This window comes from Serinus canaria, chromosome 4, assembly GCF_022539315.1.
Source record: "Serinus canaria isolate serCan28SL12 chromosome 4, serCan2020, whole genome shotgun sequence".
In the NCBI taxonomy this organism is placed as follows: domain Eukaryota; kingdom Metazoa; phylum Chordata; class Aves; order Passeriformes; family Fringillidae; genus Serinus; species Serinus canaria.
Window position 1 is genome coordinate 14,422,677 of NC_066317.1, and position 20,759 is coordinate 14,443,435.

At 39.0% G+C, this 20,759-nt stretch overlaps 1 protein-coding gene across 1 annotated transcript in view; it reads left to right on the forward strand.

Moving 5' to 3' along the window:
* SLC10A7 (solute carrier family 10 member 7) overlaps positions 1-20,759 on the forward strand; it is a 141,383-nt gene that overhangs the window by 11,985 nt on the left and 108,639 nt on the right. The window lies entirely within an intron of this gene.

Sequence of the window (20,759 nt, forward strand, 5' to 3'; positions counted from 1 at the left end):
AACAGGCATTCAAACAAGTATTTATTGGTGATGAACTCAAGTGGCAAAGCACAGACAGAAATGTCAGACAGCCTCCACCACACACTACTGTCGTTTGTAAAGCATTCTGGAATTAGGGGTTGGGTGCTGTCTTGGTGTCAAACAAGGAAAACAGTGAAAAGTTACATGCTGGCATTGGTGAAACTGAAAGAAACTCCCTTTTCTGAGGTGATACAAAAGTTTCTGGTAGAAATTAATGTTGAGAGATTTCTGGTGGAAGTCCTAACCCTATAATGTTCCTGTGCTGTGTTGTAGTTCTTGCATAGACCAACAGATTCACAGTGAAGTTGTGCCCTTGCAGAGATTCTTTGTATGTGTTCAGTATTAAGAGGTCCTGTAGTAGGAGTTTCTCAAGCTTGAAGATGCAAATGTATCAAGTGACATGGCAATACAAACATGGATTTAAATCTTAGATTGTTATTTGAGACTGCATGAAGTGAAAATTCAGGGAACGTGTAGTTCTCTGACAGGGATGCAATGCAAAGTTCTCAACAGATAGGGAATGCTGGAATAGAAGTAGGTATAGGAAATGCTGGAGTAGAAGTTAGTATAAACTCAGCTTGGTCATGATAAATTTCTGCCTTAAAATGGCATATTTTGGTGTAATTTCAGACTCTTTCTTTATCCACAAAGCACTTGCTGTTTTCAGGAAGGCCAGAAAAATGGCATTTAGGAAATTAATCCAGCTGTGCTAATTAATGAGCTTGTTTCCTTTAGATTTGCTTCCTCATAGCTGCTGAAGGTGGAGGAGACCTGGTAGGTGAAGAAAGGAGGGAATTAACATTGACAGATGGGATTTACACCTGGGGCTGTTGGTTGCTATTCTGAAGGGTTAAAGGCAAATCTTAATTCAGCCATAGAACTCCTGTGTGAGGTTGGGTGGTTCACTTCAACCACATGTTTTAAATATGGCTATTAGTTGTGAACTTCTCATTTTCTGAGTTCAGGCTCTTGGGACCGATTAATGTCAGCTTTGAAAATACATGATAGCACTGAAAGAGATTGAAGCTGTACTTTGTACTGACAAAGTGCTGTTTAATTGCTTTATCCTCTGAAGAGAGACCCAAAGTATTTCAAGTCAACCATCTCTAATTATGGGCAATCCTGATGCACATCACTGTCTGCCAGTTTGCTACCTTGAAAAAAGAACCATAAAAATTGTCTGATGGAGGTGCTGGGGAGTAGTTACTATAACAAAATAATTCAAGTACCCAATAGTGATCAACAGAGAAATGAGAGGTTTTCCAGTTATAATTCTACACATAGATGCTGTAAATTACAGCAAGATACCACACAGTGAACAGTGAGGATTAATTGAGTGAGTGCTCATTCAGCACTGTTTGTTCTATCCTTAGAACAAGGTAAAGATCCTCTGGAATAAACTACAGTAAGATTGGTTAGTTGAAAGGCATATAATACAATGTACAGGAGGGAGAGAGGTACTTTAGTTTCTTGACCATTAGAAAGCACTTTCTAGTGGTGGTGTCCTTCAAGGGTGGTGAGGGTGTGTGCATTTTATACCTGAAAAAGCTGAAAAATGGCTGCTTTCTATTATGTGTTTGTATAAATCACTGACAAGGTAAGGTTTGAACTCTGATTCTTCTGTGCCAAACTGGTGCTAGAGGAATGTAAAAATGCATACCTTGTAGTAAGTTTTACAGATGGTTGCTGATAGCAGAGAGGGTGAATCAAGAATTGGGCCTTGGGAATTGAGGGTTCTCAGTCAGGCTCTAAGAGAGTCTGTAAAGCAAAAACTCCCTTTAAACACGCTCAGTGCAGACAATGCATGTGGCAAAGTTATTGCCAAACTTGGGCATGTTTCCAATGCAAACATATTTTTGGAATTTGATGTTTCTTTGTTGTTCAGACTAATTTTTCTTCTGAAGAGCAGCAAATCACATCCCTCGCGCTAGGGGAGGAAAACAGTCTCACATCTCTCCTTGCCAGACTACAGCTGAGCTGTTACTGATGTATTTCTTGTTCTGATATAAGCAGAACACTGTGGTTTTTCCCATTTCAGTTTCAATCCATTCTGATATATGAAGAATTTAAACCTGGGAGTCAGTTGGAAATACAGATGGTTATACTGTGAGAGCATTTGTTCATAATAATGATTCTTAAACTGGTTTTTGCCTCAACAAATGTGTATCCCTTACCTAGAGAAATTGATTTGTCTGAGGATGTATCTACACTGCATAATGGAATATGGAGATGAATGATCTTGCTCTGAAGGAATATAGCAAGGAAGCTCCACGTGAAGTAATTAGTCTGAGAAGTGTCCTGCTGCTGTAGAGTACAGGCACAGCCTCAATAACTGCTCTGAAGACCTCTTTGGATGTCTTGGAACACAGCACTTAAGAGCTGTGGTGGTTGCCTGTGTTATGACAGTGTAGAGGGGTTTAGGTTTCTTTGTCTAAATAGAAATGGCTATTAATTGTCAGCTTGGACTCGGGGTATTCTCAAAGAAATATCAGGCCCTGTGTCGTGGTAGAAGTAGTACCCCTGGGGCTGGGGAAATATGGTGTCTATTTTTAGCTCTCTCAATAGCCTTTTGGGTAAAACAGGGTGAGTTACTCTTGTCTCTGGGGTTGGCTGTGATGCATAATAGCATATTTGTGGAGTGTTTGAAGATCAGTGCTGAAAAAATCTGATATAAGATCTATATTTTATTGGCCTGGGACAGGGTAATTAAGTATTTGGCCAAGTGCTTCAAAAGTGACCTACATCATTGGAGGCTACTTAGGTGGTGGATTTTGCTGCATATTAATTGGAAAATTGGTTGTGAGATAATAAAAGGGAAACTTTCTTCTCTGTTTGTCCTTCACCCTGATTCTCCATCATTGCTCCTGTGATCTTTTCCTATATTACTTTCATTAACCCTGCAAGCAACTTTTTAAACCAGCCTATTCCTAGCTTTTGTCACAAATGCACTTAGGTCATTAGCAAGGCCAGTTTCAAGTACTGAATGTTAGTTTGATACATATGAAGGCCTACAGGAACAAAAAAAAGTTTCACGTGTTGACTGGTGAAAAATGAGATCACCATAAGAATGAAAATCTAATTTTTAATTTGTTGTTAATTTCTCAATTACTTAGTTGTTTCTGTCAATCAGCTCTCATGTTTTGTGTAGAGGATAGTCCATGAAGCTAAAAAAATTGGAATGAAAGCCAGAAGGCCTCACATTTGTTCTTTGCCCTTGTGCTGTGAAGGGTCAGGATTTTAATGGTGTAGCTTGACAGCACTGAAGGCTTTGTTGTGTCATTTTTTTTTCAACAAGTCTTGTAGTTTTTCAGTGAAATTTTAAAAACAATTTCTTTAAAAGTCTGCAGCAGAGACAAATAAATATGTCATCATTTCAAGGCACTGTTAAGACAAACCTATTAAAAGCTCAGAGATACTCAGACAGAAGTGCTGTAGTGATGCCAGATATTACTACAAAGTATTCAGACAGCAAATGTCATACTCTCCTTAAGAATCAAAGTAATGAAGAAAAGAGATTGAAAATTAGATCTATAAGTCTATTATCAGTTTGGGAAAAAAAAGCAATTTGTGATGACTTTTATGGCAGCTTAATGACATACTTTTGAAAAGTGTAACATAACAGGCAGGAGCTGTGATGGAATTGTACAGATAAATCGTGGCAGACAGCTCATTTTGTTGAAGAATACTTTGGCTATTTTGCTATCTCATACACCACACAACCACTGAGGATTTTTTTGTTATTGTTCAGTTGAGCTATAGCTTGTACAAAACCTCTTAATCAACGTGCTGCTTTATTTAATTTTATTTTATTTTTTCAACTTTATTGTGGCTCTGCTATGCCCTTTTGTACAACAAGGTGTTGCACATGCAAGACAAGATTTTGAAATATGAAATAAGCTAAAATGAAGAAAGCCAGAGAAGTGTTAATGAAATAAGTTATATAGTAAAGAAATAGTTCTATTATTGATTTTTAGATTTGCTTTTTGAAGCAAATAAACATAAAACTGAGTACAAATTTGCAAGGTCCACAGCTAGCCTTTCTGAGAAAGAGTCAAGGGAGAGCAGCAACATTTACCCAACAAATCATATACAATAGTTTTAAATGATATTTTGAAAAACATAGAGCATGAATAGTTTCTGAAAAATGAAGACTGGAAAATTCCTTTGTTTGTCTCTGTGTTTTTGGGTTTTTTTTTTTTAGTAGAAATAAAGAAAAAGTGAACTCTAACACTACTGTTAAGTCACAGGAAAGATATTGATTTCTCTAAAAATATCTGAAGTTCTTTGAACTGTATATACATGTACATTAACCTTTTAGAAAACAAAATAGAATGAATACAAAGAAGTACAAGCTCTAATGGTTTGTGATTCATACACTGGCTGATGCACCAGTGTACCATGAGTGTTTACCCTTGGAAGGTAACACATGAACATTATGAAACAAAATTTTTTTAAGATCTTCAAATAAATTGTGTCATGATGTTTAGTTTTTCCTCTTTAAATGTAAGTCAGTAGTGTTGTCTAAAATTTGATATCCAGATTGCACTTAAAATATTCACATGTCCAGGTTTTCTTTATGAAAGGATAAGTAATTTAATGTGATTGTTTTTAAATGTGATACTGTACAAGGAAAAGAAATATCATGATTCTTTGTTCCTTTCCTAAGTAGTAAATTTTGTCTGCCTAGACAGACTAAACAGTTCTAAATGAAAATTAGATAATTTTACTATTCAATACTACACTGAATTCACTTGGAAGTATGAGAGTCATGGAGGACAAATTTGGGCAAGATGTCTGTACTTCACATGTACAAATACAAAGAACTAACTGTGTCAGCATAAGCTTCATTTGTACATAGGAGCTGTTGTGCTATTAAAGTCTATTCTAGTATTATAGTCTAATTTTTTATGTATCCTAAGAGTTTATTTTTCTTTTATCATTGCTGTGCTTTGAGCAGATGGTTTTTATTGAGCTATTTATTGATACTTAGGGTTTTTTCCTTCCCTGAGTGGTGAGTGCATTTTATATCCATCAATGCATAGGAGGAGCCCAAATTATTACTTACAGTATGAATTTCATCACTATAATGTGTCCCAGTCATGCAGCTCCATTAGCTCTCTCCAGAGTTCCTCATATCTTCTCAAGTCTTCCATAACCCAAAGCAATTGGGAGTCTTTGGGGTTTTCCCCTTCTCTCACTGATCTCCTTTTGTTTATCAATAGCAGTTGTAATACAAACCCACTAGTCAAACTGCTGAGAGGGAAGGGGATTTTCAAAGGCAAACAGCTCTACTCTTAATTCAGTGGAGCAAATCCAGGCTAACATGAGGTGTGTGAAATCCCCAGTCAAGCATTCAGCTCCAAGCTCTTTACTTTGTACAAGGATTCTCCAGCACCTTTAAAAAGCAGCTGATTTACTAACCCAAGGTGTCAGGGGTTGAGTTAGACTTGGGATAAGATTAAATTTGGTTCTGGTTGCCATTACCTGTAACTGAGGGTCTTTCATATGGCTCATAAAGTGTCCAGTGGGAAAAGTCCTGGGAGTGCAAGACAGTAGAGAAGTGTGACTTTTAGAGCTGTGCAGTTAAGATGTATGAAACAGAACTTGCAGCCTTGTGCATGTTCAGTCTTCCTCTGTAGCAGTTCTGCCATAATCTAGAATGCTGTAAAATAGCCTGTTTAAATTGCACTAAACTGGGCTGTGGCTGGAAGCTACCTGGAATCATCACAGCCTTTTGTTTTTACAGCTGTGTTTGCACAACTGTCCTAGATCTGACTTTGTAAGAGTGTTTTAGAGGCTTTGCTGTTGCTGTTCTGCAGTGCTTGGCTGGGAAGCCAGTTTTTTTGTCTGCTGTGGCACAGCCACTGACCCTGAAAGCTGTTTGTGGCTTAAAGAAGCCAGGACAGGAGGGAGAGTCTTGCTCTCACGCTTGACAAAAGTGGCCTTTTAAAGAAAGGTGGTTTAGAATTTATCTTGGTCTTCAGGTTAATTCAGTCCCAAAGTTATACTGTGCAAGAGCTTCCTTTATTTAGCACTGAGTGCTGTATGAAATGCATTGTATGTGCAAAGCAGGCATTTTAAAATGTGAGCAATTCAGAAATAGTTATATTAAAGTATTTGCAGAGTGTGGGGTCTAGTGCTCTGAAATTCAGGCTCTGTACTCTTTGCTGTTTGATTTTATGCCTGTTTGAGAGAGAGCAGGTATTTTGTTAGCAAGGATAGTGTTACCCACTCTTCCTAACTCAGCCTTTGAAGATAAATATGTTTTGGAGGACAGTGAAAATTGGAAAGATTATTCAAAAAGTTACAAGTGATTTGTTTGCAGTAGAGTGCTTTTTGCAGTCTAAATTCCATTGAGCACCTCCTGCATTCATTGTGTGAGGGTGGTTTTCTAATGAAAACCTTTTTTTGGCGGAGTGGTGCAGTTGTTTGCTGGCACTAGAACCCAGGGATGTGCTGGGTTCTGGTTCCACTGGTTCTGGTTCCACTGTCCCTCACCTTTTGTCTTATAGCTCACTGCAGATACATCAAAATTAAACAAATCTATTGAGAACAAAAAATGCCATTTAGGAATTTCTTTGATGGATTTAGTCAAGGAGCCTTGCTGTTAGAGTTCTGAACACTGACTTGTAAATAGATAGTTTCATTGTTTCCTCTATTTTGGTTTTACCCTTTTTGTGTTAAAATCAAAACTTTAGCATATTTTACTTGGAAGTTTTTTTCTTCTGTGCAGGCTCTGTTTTAGCTGGCATGAATATTTTTGCTTAGTGGCTAATAAGAATATATAGAAAAGAAAGCCAATTAAACATTTACATAATTTCTTTAGCTCTTTTTTTGGGCTTGCAGTATTAAGTCTTGATTTGTGAAAATCAAAGCTGTAAAACATGAAGCAGGATTTTCAGTTAAAATTATTATTATTTTTAAATTTCATTCCTTTTCAAGGAAATCAAATGTATTTTATAATTCTTTTTTAATCGTGATTATGAAAGGACATTGTGAATGTTTTTGTCTTCTAAATTGTTTGTCAATTTATTCAATATGTGTTAAGAAAATGTGTTTTACATTCTATGAGGAAAACCTCATTTGTGTGAAGACAGAACAAACTCCTAGGTTACTTTATGCACAACTAAATAATCCAAATTTGTTTAAAATTCTTTCATAGGAGAAGTTTGGATATTTTAGAAGTGTTTTCCATTTGTACTTTTCTGTTAAACTGACTTTTTGTTCTTTTTGTTAGTTAGAGCATGTGGCAAAATGTGTGGAGATCAGTAGAGCAGCAAATTTTTACTGATTCCAGAGCATTTTTTGGGCTCCAGTTTCTGGAAAATATTGGCTCTATGATGAAGTCTGAAAAGAACAAGCTGCTGATAAACTGTTTCTGGACATGTTGAAGTAAAGCCATGTATTTCCTGGGAACCCTTTTTCAGATTCCATGCTCAGGTGCTTTCTTGCTCAGCCAGGGTTTTTGCTCATGTTCCCTCGTGAATATATCCTTTCCTATTTGAAATCCAGTACTTTGCTGCCACTTTTAAATTAGCAGAGGGAGGGAAAACAGCAGCACTTCTGCACTTAAGCTGGTGCAGAAGCTTAAACTCTTGTACTCACCTGGGGAGCCCCTATGAGAAGATGGAAGTTTTGAGGGGCAGGAGACTGGTGAAGGAGTGCCCTGGAAGCACAGCAGCCCCTGCTAACTCACCTGTGTGATGGGGGAAAGAAGTTTTCCTGTTAAACACCATCTTTGCCAACCCATCCAGTGCCTCACGGTATATACCCCCTATACAAGCTGCATTTACAGGCTATTTGCTTCTCTGGCTCTGGGGGTCCCCTCACCAGCCTCAGGCTGACCCCCCAGGTCTGTGCTGTCTGCCTCCTCATCCTGTCCTGCCCCAAGCCCTTGGATGCATCCCCAGGGAGTTGGCACCAGGAGAAGTTTCCCCCAAGATTCAGGGGAACAAAAACTTGCCTTTAATTGAGGTGGATACAGTAGGTCTGACTTTGTCTATTTGTTTTTAACAGTTAAGACATGTTTAGTAAGACCTGCCTAAGCAAACAGAGCTTTGCTTATCAGCAAAGAAGTCAGCAGCCATATGCTAACCAGGAGTCTAATGCAGTAATTCTGGTGGATATGTGGCACGTGAGCTAAAGGGAGTATTACTGGGCTTGAACTGAGCTGTGTTTGAGCTGGTAAGTTGAGAGCAACAGTGAATTAGTATGCAATTCATGTGTGTTACTTCAGTAAAATTTTGCAACTTCCTGTTCTAGCAGATATTGTGGATTATTGCAACAGGATTCCCAAAATGTTGAATTTTTAGTGTGAGGATGACTTTGCTTAGTTAGACCTATTTTTTTGGTTATATTTTTTAATGAACTAAATTCATTTTGTTTAATGATATGGTTGCAAAATGTCTGTAATATATATGGCAATGTATACTTGAGGCATGCTGTGTGAGTTTCCAGCTCCAACTGCATATCCAAAACCTTTTAAAAGGAAATCTCAATGAGCCCTATGGGACAAAGTAAATTATTACATGTGGTGAACTCTTAAGTCATAGACCAAGGTCATGGCAGTGAAAGTGTATTTCAAAAAGGTTTTATCTGTGCTTGGAAAGCAAATGAAATATCTCATCATTAACTTTAGAATTATAGTTGTAAGAGGATTTTCACTAGAGGTGAAAGATCAAGTTCATGGCGGACATAATGGAGTCTGAAAAGTTATTTCTGAGCCATAACACTGGGGTGTGAAACATTCACTGAGGTTTTCACATTATTGAGTTTACAGCCTGAAATCTGGATACTCAAGATCAGAATGGTTGTCATCATTGCTACTGTTATGGCTTTATTTCGACCTTTGCAAAGGGGGAAATTTTAAGTTTTTTAAAAAATTATATTGTAAAGACTTAAAAAAAATCTTTGATTTTCAGGTGTGTCGGACTCTGCAATTGCACACAGGCTACCATAATAATAATAATAGTAATAATAATCCTTCTATAGGAAGATAATTTAGTAAACCTGAATGATCTCAATGAATCTATCAAACACATGTGCTTGCAGTGATGTGATCTCTGTCCTTATTTGCTGATAGCTCACATAAATCAGAAAGAACAAATGGTGAAGGGACACAGGGCAGAAAAGCATAAGTAGAACTAAGGTTCTTAGAGTCCCAGATTTTTATCCTGTCGATGGGAATGGATATTTGTTTGTCTGTTTATCCAACACAGTGTTCTATTTTGCTAAACTTTGCATATGTACATGCATTCCAGGGGTACCAATGGGCAAAAGAAACCTGCCCAGGAGCAGAGTCTGAACCCTGGGACTGGTTTTGCAAATATCCCTGCCTGTAGCAGCACTCACTTGCTTACAGAGTTTATGGTGCTCAGCCTGTTTGCTTGCAGAAATGATGATATCTGCCAGTGATGTTTAAAAGGCGAGCATTAAACAATCATCACCAAAAATGAATCTACTTGTGTTTTTGCTGGCATGAAGGTGATTCCATTTACAGGAAAGTTTCAGCTGTTGCAGTTTTATTCAGAATAGTCTGCTTAGCTCTCTTTTCATGTCATTTCACTTTAGGGTTAAAATTCAATGTTTTGCTGTTTTGTTTTCTTAAATCCTTCTCTCTCCTTAAGGAAAGGTATTTGTTCCTCAAGTTACAACTGCAAATGACAAGCACATTACATATTCTTGGCAAGCATTATTTTAATTTATTTGAATTTAAAAAAAAAATTAAGATTAAAATAAAATTAAAATTAAAGTAAAAATTTCTTTGAACTAATTCTACAGTAGTAAGATTTTGTAACTGGAACTACAGCAAGTCAGCTCTGAGTGTCTATTGAGTTGTATTCTACTTGAGCAAAGTATGTTGTTTCAGAATGAATGTGTTTTTTGGGAAACCTTTCATATATTCAATGTTTACAAGGTTACTTAAAAGTCCTCTAAGAAGAGGAAGCATAAACTGGCTTGATAGGTTACCTGTAATTCAGGAAATGGCAGCATTAAAATTAGACATAAAATCTCAGTTCTGATCTATGCATGTGTTTTATGCTTCTATGTGTTCTATGCTTCTGTTTTAAAATTGTGGTCCTGCAATTTAGGAAATATATCCTATAACATTTTTTCCTGTGCAGTTAATATCATGTATGTTATCTCAAAAACACTTGCTGTACTTTCATTATCCAAATGGCCCAGAATATCAGTGTTGAGTAAGACTTTCTGTGTAGGTTATGTCCTCTAAGGCACATATTTTAATAATTTAGTTGATGGCCTCTCTTATACCTTTTCTTCTCAACCAGCAGTGTGTGTGCAGTTGTGATGCATTTCTGTTTCTGAGCCTGGTCACCAATGTCTGTGACCTATTGATGCTGTTGCAGCACCCGTGCTGACTGCTTCTGCATGGCTTGGCTCTCTGTATTTTATGATCTGAGGAACTCAGAACAACAGATGGTATTTGTAGGTATGAGATACACAGAAAAATACACAGTATTGTACAGTGCTGTCCTCAAATCCCTTCTGTGAACGAGTCACTCTGGGGCATCTCTGCTTCAGAAGGGGTCTGCTGTCATGACCCCTTGAGTAACAAATGCCTCTGTTGCTACATTTGGGTTTCTAAACCTTCCTGAAACTCCCAGCTGAAAAAACTCAATTTTATCTCCTCTCCTGCAAATAACAACAAAATATGTACCTTGTAACCTTGATTACTTTTAGTTGACTCTTCAGCATTAAAATGATTTTTTTTCTTGAAATTTAGACATTAAATTAACTCAGTTCTATAGGTAACAATGTATATGTTTATACAACTTTAAAACACTAGCCTATGCAGTAGTTTTGTGTAACTTTGTTTTATGTAAGTATGAACTCCTGGAACATAAGGATACTTTATAACTGATGTACTCTGTGAGTCTGACAGCTGTGCTCTCTCTGTGATCAGGATTCAGATGTGCGTGTTTGCCTTAAAAATGTGTAAAATCTTCCTCATTGTCTTAGCAGCACAGTTATGCTTACCAGCCTTCCAGTTCTTCCCCCCCCGGGATTTTTGCACAGTGTAAGTCCTTGTGCACGTTGTGCAAGCATTCTGTCATATCTCCAAGTGATCAGACTGATTTTAGTTGCTTTCCTCTTCCAAATCATCAGCCAGTTGCAGCATGCTGTTTTGTCATCTTCCCTACTAGTATAAAACCACAGTGCAAATCTGTAGCAGTCTTCTGTTTCCCTGACTGTCTGGTTTTAATATCAGCCAGTGTTTCTTCCAAATTGCAGGAGGATTTTACACTCAGACGAATGACTTGTCATGCTAACTTATCACACAGTGTCTTGTGAGGTGGATGGCTCATTTAGCAACACTTCCAGCAGGCTGTGTTCATGGTTTCTTTATCAGCTTGTGGGTGTTTTTGTTTGGTTTGTGAGTAGTGGGAGGCAAGAGTATCTTTTAATACTTTGCTTTTTTAATAATTTTTTGCAGTCTAATGCAGATCTGCCATACAAGCAGATTTTAAAGAGATTTCCTGTCTTTCAGGCTTCAATTTCCTTCTAAATTGTGTGATGCAAGGCAATGGAAAATTTCATTTTGTGAGGTTTTCTCCTCCTGTGGAACATATTATAATATACTGAGACTTTATTCTGAGCCATCTCATTTCTTAGATGTTTTTACAAAACTAAAAATAGTTGAGTTGGGTTTTCCTTCTAATTAGCACATGCCAGCTGCTTCCAGCAAAAGAACACCTGTGCTGCTAGTGAAGGTACCTGGAAACTTGGGTGTGATTCTTCTCCTTTATCCTAGTGTAAATCAGGTATTCTTCTGTTGAAGTCAAAGCAATGGAGTGGATTAGTGTAGGTGAGAGTCACAAAGGAAAAGTGGATCCATGTGATTTCTACTAGGTGGATTCCAGAGGCAGTAATTAGTCTAAAGTGATTTCCTTATGCAAAACTGTGCAGCTGACATAAATGCCAAGTAGATGCAAAAATAAGTAGAGCACTGCATTTTTTTCCACTGTATTCTCATGCTAAATACTGTCTTTTTGAAAATATGGTCTTTATTTCAAATAACTGAAACTGCCTGTAATTTTAAAATAGAGAAGTAAAAACAATTATCAATCTGTTCATGCTATAAATGGCTCTAAAGATGGAGTTTTATTTATGGGCTAAGTTTATGTCATTATCTTGAAGTTAGAGTAATTGTACTTATCTCTAGGAAGCGTGTTCCTCAGGAAACATCACTAAGCTTTCCCTCTACTATCTCCTTATGCAGGTATTACAGGACTGTAAAGTCATTTTATTAGCTGGCAAACTGCTTAATTACAAGATAAGAAGCAGAGCCTTTCTCAGTGGAAGAAATGTGTAGTCCTTCCCTCTGCATTCAGAAGCCTGTTTCCTCCAGATTTCATTGGAGGCAAAGGCAGCCTCCAAAAACCAGGAGAATTTAATCAAAGTGGTTTATGGATGTTTTCTCCTGGGTTTGTTGATACAGGCAGAAATGAAACTCAGAAATAAAATACCTAAACAATGAAGAAGTGCACAGTATACATGTAGTCAGCAGTGAACTACAGATGGATTCCTGGATTGGGAAAGGGAAAGAACATGTGCCAGTTGTACAGACACCTTTCAAATATGTTGGTTGAATCCTAGTTAGGATTTAGTACTTGGTGGGGATTAATGGTTCTGCAGTGAGATCAAAGCTTGAACTATATGCCATTTAAAATATTACTCATTAAACATTTTTTGGTATAGACTAACTAGGTTCTTGGAGGAGTTCTTGTTCGTGGTGGTGTTACTAATGTCCAGAATGGCTTTGCCTCTCTCTGTTCCACTGTAATGGCAGCAAAATGGGAACTATTCCATTTCCAGATTAGGAGAAGTGTTAACATGGGTTTTGTTTGAAGACCTTTTTTCTCTGGAGTTTGTTTCCATATTTGATTTGCTTTGTATGGACATCTTGGCGTTCCTGTCATGCTACAGCGCTTTCTGCTTCCAGCTGTGAGCTTTTGGAGGAGGACTGTGGGGAGCTTTATTCACCATTAGAAAGCCTCAGTGAAGAGCTGTAATTTTGTAACAGATAGTGCCAGGGCAGCATTAGCTACTGATGTTTGGATACCCACAGAACATAAATCAATACTTAGAGTCAACAGAGGAGTATTTATGTTCTGGAGCATTTGCTCATTTGCTGTTGGAGTCCTGGTGATGGCATACGGTCCTGCAAATAAGGCTGTAGTATCTATGTCTAGGCTGTAACTGCACTAGTTAACACAATCTTGCAAAAATATGCCTTTTAGGCACTGTAAGAAATGTTCATTAGAACATGTATATAGTTTGAATTTTACTATATTTGATATATGGAACTCGCGTGAGATTTCATTGCTTTTTGACTGCCTTTTTCTGTGAGTTTTGTGAAGTGGATAGTGTGGCTTTTTGTGGAGTTTTTTTTATTGTTGATTTTAAAGGAGTAGAGAGAAAAGCAAGTGTGTGGGATGCACCATTTGAATTCTATGGCTAGTGAAGACAGAAGGAATTAGGCATCTACAGTGCATAAAATACCAAAATTAAAATTCTGCCTAGTTTGCGCTTCATTTTTCATTACTTATGCCAACTCACCAATAAAGTCACATGTTTTTTTAAAACATTACTTTGACCTGTTCTGCCTTACAGCACTCTTCTTGTTACACTGCAGCCTGGATTGTTCTGCAGTAGATGATGTATTGATAAGTACAATACAAGTTTTTACTGTGATGGTCTGGAATATTTTATGGCTTTTTCTTGTTTCTGTTGTGTGAAGCATCATAGCTACTTGCAAGATACAGCAGTCACAGAAGTCATCAATTAAACTCTAACAGGCTGATATCATACCAAAGCTTTTAAGACAAACATTTGTTCAGCACATGTTACATAGAACATAAAAACCAGTTTATGTTGTCCTTTTGCTGCCAGTATTTTAAAATTTAATTATTTGGACTAATCCACATTCACTCTAACAACATACCATACAAGCAGAGGAGAATTTGCTTAGTTCATATTCAGAAAGAAATAGCTTAGCATCTTTCTGAATATCTCACAACTATGCTGAATTTTTCAGGAGTTAATTTACTGTTGATATAATGCAGCTAAACCTGCCCACGTTCTTTTCTTATTGGTCCAGCTGTTCCAGTGCATTAGGAAACTGCTTAAATACTTTGGGGTAACTTTTTAGTGCTGTTTGTCCCACTGGGAGAGGAATGTTGTGCCTGGAAGGAAGCAGGATAGCTGTGGTGTGAGAAATGAGGAACTAAAGAGTGTAAGATGCTCTGTAACAGCAGAGCTGGTGTGAGCTGGGAGCTGGTGTGATATGACAGATTATTCAGAGGTTTTTCCATAGCTTTGTTCTGAGCACTTTGAAAATATCCTGAAATGAGGCAAAGTTAAATCATATGGGCCTGCCTTTTGAAAAGCATTTGAATCTGCCTTTATTTTGTGTCCATTCTTTTTAGCTTGCTCTTTCCAATAGAAGGGGACAAAAAAGGTGTGGTGGCTGATTTGAAACAAAAGGACACCTCCACAGAAGTGAATTCTTGCTGTTATGTGCTACCCCTGGATTTTAAAAGCAATGCCTATTGGAAGTTCATGGCTCAGATCATGTTCATAGTTACAGGCTTGTTTAATTGCTCTCAGAAAAACACATGTGAGATTTCTGTTTATTCCAGGTCTAAGTGCTCTGGTTCCTGGTGTTGCTGAGTGCAGGCAGTGAGTGAGCACAGGGAACACCTGGGATGTGGGAGCTCTGCTGTAGGAATAGGAGAAGAGCCCTCTGCAGGGATCCCTGGAACAGCTCTTGTCAGCTGCCAGCAGCGCATCTGGTGTGACCTACAGCGATTTGGGCAGGGTGGGAATCTGGACTAGATGTGGCAAAACCTGGGTAGCCTCTGGTGATTAGAGCCTGGCCTTGGACTTAAACTTTCCTTTGGCCTTGGATTTAAATCTTCCTTTGCCCATGTTTGCTGCCCATTTGACCCCTGTGGGCTCCCTGCATCATGAACTGCTCAGTGTCTAAGCCCAGAGCAGCCAGTCAGGCACTCAGCTGGGTCTGTTGCAGTTGTCAGAGGGTCATTCTTCAGGGATAACACTGCTGGCAGCTAAAACCTATGAAAGACTCAAAAGTAGAGTGTTTGAGGTGCTGGAGTATTTTTTAATACATTTGAAAAACATTTGATCATGCAGCATGTGTTGGTCTTTCAATAAAATCTTCATTAAATTCACCCATTCCTTACAGGATTTTTTTTTTTTTTTTTTTTTTTTTACTTCTGTTTGCCTTTGTCACATGTTCTTGCTCGGATTATCATTCATTAGCTTCTCCAAAGAGATTAACAGTTCCTTAAAACAGGATCATGTGCATTCTGGTGTTCTGTGTGAAAGCAGTGCTGGAGAGCAGAGAAGCCCTGGGATCCCTATAGAAATTTGAAGACAATTTTGATGCTCTAGTCCACTCAAAAAATCTGCTGATACCATAATGTTTTTTCCCTTGCCAGGACCCTCCTTGCCTGGTGTCATTTCTTGAGCTCTCCTGGGATGAGATTAGGCTGAAACAACAAAGTAGCCAGATGTCTGGTTCTGAGAGAGTCCCAGAGGCCAGGGTATGGTAGGCAACAGTAATCGCTGGGGGCTGAAGATCAAAGATACCTGAGAATTACTTATGGGCACATACTATGTGTCATTCCCATTATTAACAGTCTGAGAAAATTTGTATCCCTAATTAACCCTTTTGTTGGTTAAATTTTCTTGCCAGTACAGTCCTGTCTGTAAGAACTATTTGTTCTTTTTGATACCATTACATGTTAGTTAAAAATAAAAAGAAGAAAAAAGTAAATTAAATACTCTAATAGCAAATTTATGTAACTCATTCAGATGTTTTTTATCATGGTCATTTGTAAATATCAGAAATGAGCACGATTTCTCTTTGTTTACTGTGCCATCCTTTGGGCTGGTGTCATTCCTATCCAGAACTGTGTAAATAATGATACTTAATTTAATCACGGTGGTGATTTTAGTTTATTGCTTCCTAATAATCTAAAATGAATTAGTATCTAATTCCAGGGACTGGATGTCTGCATATCATTGCTTTCCCCCTTATTGGTATTTCTAATTAAATGCCAATTAATATTTTTAGTGATCAACGCTTGTGTTACACATTCTGAAATAACAAACTGAGACTACAAATGCTGACTCTGAATTCTTGTAGTGCTTTAGGAATAAGTGAGTCCTAGAGAGAGAAAAAAGAGAGAGGAAAACCTGATTGTGGCCTTCTGTGCTTCTCTTTTTTTATCCTCAGGTGAAAACAGCAAGGTTGTGAGCCGAATATCTATTTTACTAAGTAATAACATTCTCTGTCATTGTAGAATTGAAGACTGAACAATTTTCCCTGACTTTCAAGTACTAATACATAGTTATCAGAGATACCTGTTGTTTGTTCTGATCACTACAATTTCACTATCTTAAACATTAAACAATATTTTGTGTGGCAAATACTGTATGGGCATGTTTGAGTGTGACTTTCTGGTCACACTAAGTTTGTGTGTGGTTTAATGTCTGTGTTACAGTTGTTTAACAATTATAACAGGCATTTTTGAGTGAGCAGTAAGTGAAGATCCCTGGAGTGCTTTAAAGGGTTGAATTGATTTGTCTGTTTCAGTCTTGACAGTCTCACTTCAAACCATTTTATTTGAGCAAGAAACCCTGAAAGCTGACCTGTCTGAAAGTCTATTGTGGTTTTTTTTGTACTTCCACTTCTGTCACAGGTGGTGTGACAAGGTGCAGTCTGCATCTTCCAACACAGCCATGGCTGCTGCTCCATTGTCCCCATTGCTGTTCAGCTGCACACCCAAAGCTTTGTTCAAAGCAAATTGCCATCTAAAGAAATGTGAGGGAAAAGGTTTCCTGTGAGCCAGAGTTGTTTAATCTGTGCCTACCAGCAGGTATAGCAGTCATCATCTGAAAATTTCACTGAGGTTTCATAACATGAATAGGGTGGAGACAGGTACTGTGCTTCTTGGAGGTGCACAGGAAGGGGGAGCTGCACAGGAGTGGTTTGCAGGCAGTAGCTGTTTTAATAAGGATGCTTACACCCTGGATTTTGGATCATTTGTTGCCATTCCTGTGCCATAATCCAGGCACAAGCACTGTGACTGCTTGGCGGCTGCTTGCTGCTCAAAAGATTCTGCCTGGCTATCCTAACAGAAAGAAATTAGGTCTTCATAACATTTCAATTCTGTTTTGCACAACCCTTGTGGGTTGCTTTTTTTCTTATTTTTCCTTCTCTGTTGTTCCTTTGGGAGGTGTTGCAGCAGTTTGGTTTGTCTGGACTGCTCTGTTGAAGGTTACAGTCAGAACTGGAATAGGTAAAATCCAGGTGTCCACGAAGTGTCTGTGAAGGCCAGTCAGTATGACCTCCTTGTGAGTTAGCTCACACAGGCAGCAGAGTGCTTCCAGGAAGGTGTAGAATCCCTAGGTGAGGTTTTGGGGAGAGCCCTACTGAATGGATTTGCAACATATCTGAAACAGAATTCCTTTCACTTCATTCTCTTTTGTTATCTGCCTAGAGGTCTTGGAAGCCATTCCACTACTGCTGACAAGCAAGAATGTGACACAGTCAGCAAATGGTAGATTAGTTTATAGAAGTAGAGGCACAGCCATCTTCCTGTGTTTTCAGGCTGGTAAAATTAATATATTTTGTGCACTAGTGCCACCTCACCACTTTAAGCAAAAAGGTGACTGGATCTGAGGTGATGTGGGAGATTCCAATGCAGCGCAGGAGCAGAGCAAAGCACTGCAGAACTACTTCTCCCTGACATGTTAGCAGCTTTTTATGTTGAGAGCTGGACTTAGGAGACACTAGTTGTTATTAAGTACCTGGAGTTTGGCACTGGTGGAATTACTAATATCTTCTGCAAGTAGATTCTCCCCCACTTTCTTGTGCATGTGGCACATTTCTGTACCATGGAATGTTATGAGGACCTGTGAAGCAGTTCTTTATTTGGGTTTACAGAAAACTGGCTTTAGAGCAATGCAGGTCCTTGAGTGGGCTTAGCAACAGGTGTAAATGCCTTACACAAGCGTATTGGACTTGTGTGGCAAAGCCAGGGTGCTACAGGGTGTAGTCTGTGAGAAGCTGCTGGAAGTGCCTCCTACACCCCTTGAAGCCAATGCCAGCTGGCTCCAGGGTGGATCAGCCACTGGCCAAGGCCCATCAGCAGGCGCTTGCTGGTTGTGGGATAACAATGTTAAGAAGGGGCAGAAGTCTCTGCACAACAGCAGACAGGAGAGAGGAGTGAGAATAAGTGAGAGCAGCAGCCCTGCAGACAGCCAGGCCAGTGCAGAAGGAGGGGCAGGAGGTTCTCCAGGTGCCAGAGCTGAGGTTGCCCTGCAGCCCGTGGCACAGCCCATGGTGAGGCAGCTGTGCCCCCACAGCCATGGAGGCCCACAGCCATGGACAGATCCACCCACAACCCATGGAGAAACCCAACTGGAGCAGGTGGGTGCCTGAAGGAAAATGTGACCCTGTGTGAAAGCTGCACTGGAGCAGGCTCCTGGCAAGACTCAGATCCATGGAGAAAGGAGACTGTGCTGGAGCAGCTTTGCTGGCAGCACTTGTGACCCTGTGAGGGACCCATCTTGAGGAAGCCTTTTCCTGAAGGGCTGCACCCATGGAAAAGGATCCAGGCTGGAGCAGTTTGTAAAGAACTGCAGCCTGTGAGAAGGACTCATGTTGGATACCCCACACCAGAGCAGGGGAGAAGAGTGTGAGGAGGCAGTGTGTGATGAACTGACTATAAGCCCTGCTTCTCATCACCCTGCACCTCTGGTGGGGAGGAATTAGAGAATTTGGGAGTCAAGTTAAGCCTGGAAAGAGAGGAGGGATGAGAGGAAGATGTTTTTAAGATTTGATTTTATTTCTTGTTATCCTGCTCTGATTTGCTAGAGGAAAAAATTATTTTTTCCCTAAAATTAGAGTTGTTTTGCCCATGACAGTACATGGGTGAGTGATTTCCCTCTGTCCTGGGATCAGTCCACCAGTGTTGTGTTATATTTTTCTCTCTCCTGTCCTGCTGAAGAGGAGAGTGATAAAGTGGCTTTGGTAGAACCCTGGCATCCAGCCAAGGTCAACCCACCACAACAAGCTGAATAAATTTGAGTACATTAAGGTGTTACATTGCATATTAATGAATCTGCTTCATTCTGGGTGCTTCTATTATCAGAGAGTCTATGAATTTGAAATAACTTTTGTGAAGGGAAAAACATAGGAAGTAAAGGCACAGTCCCCTAGAATTCTGTGGGAACAGTGTTCTCTGGTTAGGGCTGTTGGGTATCTAGGGATGGCAGGGATGCCCTGCTGGCACAGCTATGCAGGGGTGAAAACAGTTGGGTCACCAATGTGCTCCTGTCTGGTATTTAAGAATAAAACCTTAGGAACTGTGAAAGAGGAGGAGCTCTACAAACAGTCAGCAAGAGTGAGTGTTGGAAAAGAAAAGAAATTTAGAGTTGAACTGAAGGGCAAATTATGCAGAAAATTAAAACACAACATCTGTATGGACCTAGTAGTTGCTACTTCAAGGGAATGTGTATGTGTTTAGTGGTTATGTTTCAAATGAAATGTATCTGAATATATTTTGCTCTATACTGTAGTTGTTCTATTTACTGGATTTGGGGCTATTTACTGTTTTGAACAGCCCATGTCAACCCAAGCCGTATGAGAAACTTAATCCACAGTTTCCCTTTTTACTTACCTGAACCATTATGACCTTGGGGTGTGTAAAATCAAATTTAAAAAAACTCATATTGACATAATTGAGGCAAGCACATGATTGATCTAAAGCTCGTGTAATGAGCTAAATAGGAAAATCTTTATCTCCATTCACAAGTTTATTTTCAGTCTCATGTTCCATTCACAACAGTGAAATTCATAGGAAAAATGAGGAATGTAACTAACATGGCAACTTTTTGAAAGGTGTCTGCATGTGGCAACATGTGCAGACACCTTTCAGTCACAAGCAAAAGCTGCTTGGTGACTTGATTGTACTCAGATTCTTGGCAGAGAATTCTTGCTGTAGAATATCCAGTTTTCCAGCATGTCAATAACAACTTGCTGTTACTTTAGTTTGTGGAGCTTTTGATTTCTGATGTGGGGAAGAAAGGAAATTATTTAGAACAAACTCCAGAAAGCTCTGAGGGTTCTTATGATCTCTTGTAATTAAAAATGTCAGCTTCTTTTCCTGGTTTTTGGATGAGCAAAGCCATTTATGTTTAGGGGTGTTGAAGGAGAAAAGCTGTAGTGAATTTTCCAAGTGAATTCAGTTTTATGCCAGCAATTATGGGAATTGGCTTGTGTGGCAGAGAGATGATGGAAGGATCAGAAGCTGGTTGACAATGCTCTTCCTCTCTAAATTGTAGATCCTAAAAAAATCTAAATCAAGTCATATGAGCTTGTGGCTATATAAGAAGTCTCCTGACTATATAAAGTACTTAGCAAACCCCTGGGTTATCCTGGTGTTTATTGGTGACCCTGTGACCCAGCATAAATTCAAGGTAAAGGGCTATTTTAACTGTGCCCCCTTCCCAGCTCAGAGGGGTGTGCTGCTAACAAGTTATGGCTGTGATGGCAGAAAAGAATATCTGTGTTGGGAAAATTAATTGCTTGTAAGCAAATGTTTTTAAAATGTGACGTGGTTTTCATAATGTATACTTTTTGTTAGTGTTATGTATTTGAGGAATAGTAATAGACAGAGCTT